Consider the following 1499-nt stretch of genomic DNA (forward strand, 5'->3'; position numbering starts at 1 on the left):
CAAACATCCCGAGGTCGCTGTGCAGTGACGTTATGTGGTGTTCAGTATGTTCCTGAGTTGCAATGCAACCTTTATTCGGTGAATCGACAGTTGAAAAGTGATGTGGATATTAGCGAGCGTATTAAAGTCCATTTTGATCGACAAGATGTTGCAGATGTAATTCTTCGTGATGGTACGACTACAGCAGAGTTAGATGAAACGCATTTGTGTCACCTAAAGCTGGAGTCACCCCAGTATTTAGCAATGGCAATTACTTCAGGTGCAATTCAAGAACATAAGTTGGAGCTGTGGCATGCCAGATTAGGACATCCAGGAAAGACTGTTCTCAATTCGCTGTTCAGTCACGATCAGTGGCCCCTATCGAATTTGAAACTGCGTGTTCCAGAGACTTTTAACTGTCAGACGTGTGTAAAAGGTAAATTGGCCAGACACAATTTTCCACGCTTGAATTTGCAGTCACGCGAATGGCTGGTCGGTGAAATGGCTCATGTAGATATCTGGGGACCATATTCAGTGGAAACTTACGGTGGAAAACGATACTTTGTTGTTTTTGTGGATGATGCAAGTCGTTTTGTGACTTTGTATCTACTTACGCAACGCTCAGACGTATATGAGAAGTTTGAGCAGTACTATGAAATGGTGAAAACCCAGCATCACGTCAGATGAAGGCATTAAGGACAGATAATGCGAAGGAGTTTGGGTGTTTAAAGCGACGATGTGAGTCAAAATATGGAATGGAGTGCACAACAACTGTTAAACACACTCCTGAGCAAAATGGCGTTGCAGAGAAGATGAATCGCACGCTTACGGAGAAAATGAGGTGCATTCTTGTTCACTTTAAACTGCCGCAAGCTCTGTGGGGTGAAGCAGCGATGACTGCAGCGTATTATGTGAATATTATGCCAAGTACAGTTCGTGGAATGGAAGTTCCATATGCAGTATGGCATCGTCGATCCCCGGAGTATGCTCGGTTGAGAACGTTTGGATGTGCAGTCCTGGCATATGTGGATAAAGTGGAAAGGCGTAAATTGGACGCAAAGGCTCGAGAGGCTGTATTTGTTGGGTATTCCCGTGAGAAGAGGGGATATCGCTTGTTGGATAGCAGTACCAACAAATCTTTCTACAGCCACACTGTTGTATTTTATGAAGATAAACATGGTCGGCTTCTTAGCAATGCATCAGAGCAGAGTGCTTCTGATCAACGTGTTGTGTCAACCAATGAGTATTTTGGTATCGATAGCAATGTCGAACCCATGCTCGAAGACATGCACGAAGCTGAAAGCGATAATGGTGACGGTAAAGAAGGTGGTCATCGGTCAGGTGGGGCTGATGACATCGTAAGTGATGACCGTCCAGGTGGGGCAGATACAGAGTGTGATGCACGGTCAGGTGGGGCCAAAAGTGGTCACGCTGACAAACTAGATTGTGCAAGTGGCACATCCGAGACTGATAGTCAATCTAGTGAGTGCAATAAATGCATAAGAAAAGAGGTCGGACCA

The sequence above is a fragment of the Phytophthora infestans genome, genomic scaffold (assembly GCF_000142945.1).
Source record: "Phytophthora infestans T30-4 supercont1.35 genomic scaffold, whole genome shotgun sequence".
Taxonomy (NCBI): Eukaryota; Oomycota; class Peronosporomycetes; order Peronosporales; family Peronosporaceae; genus Phytophthora; species Phytophthora infestans.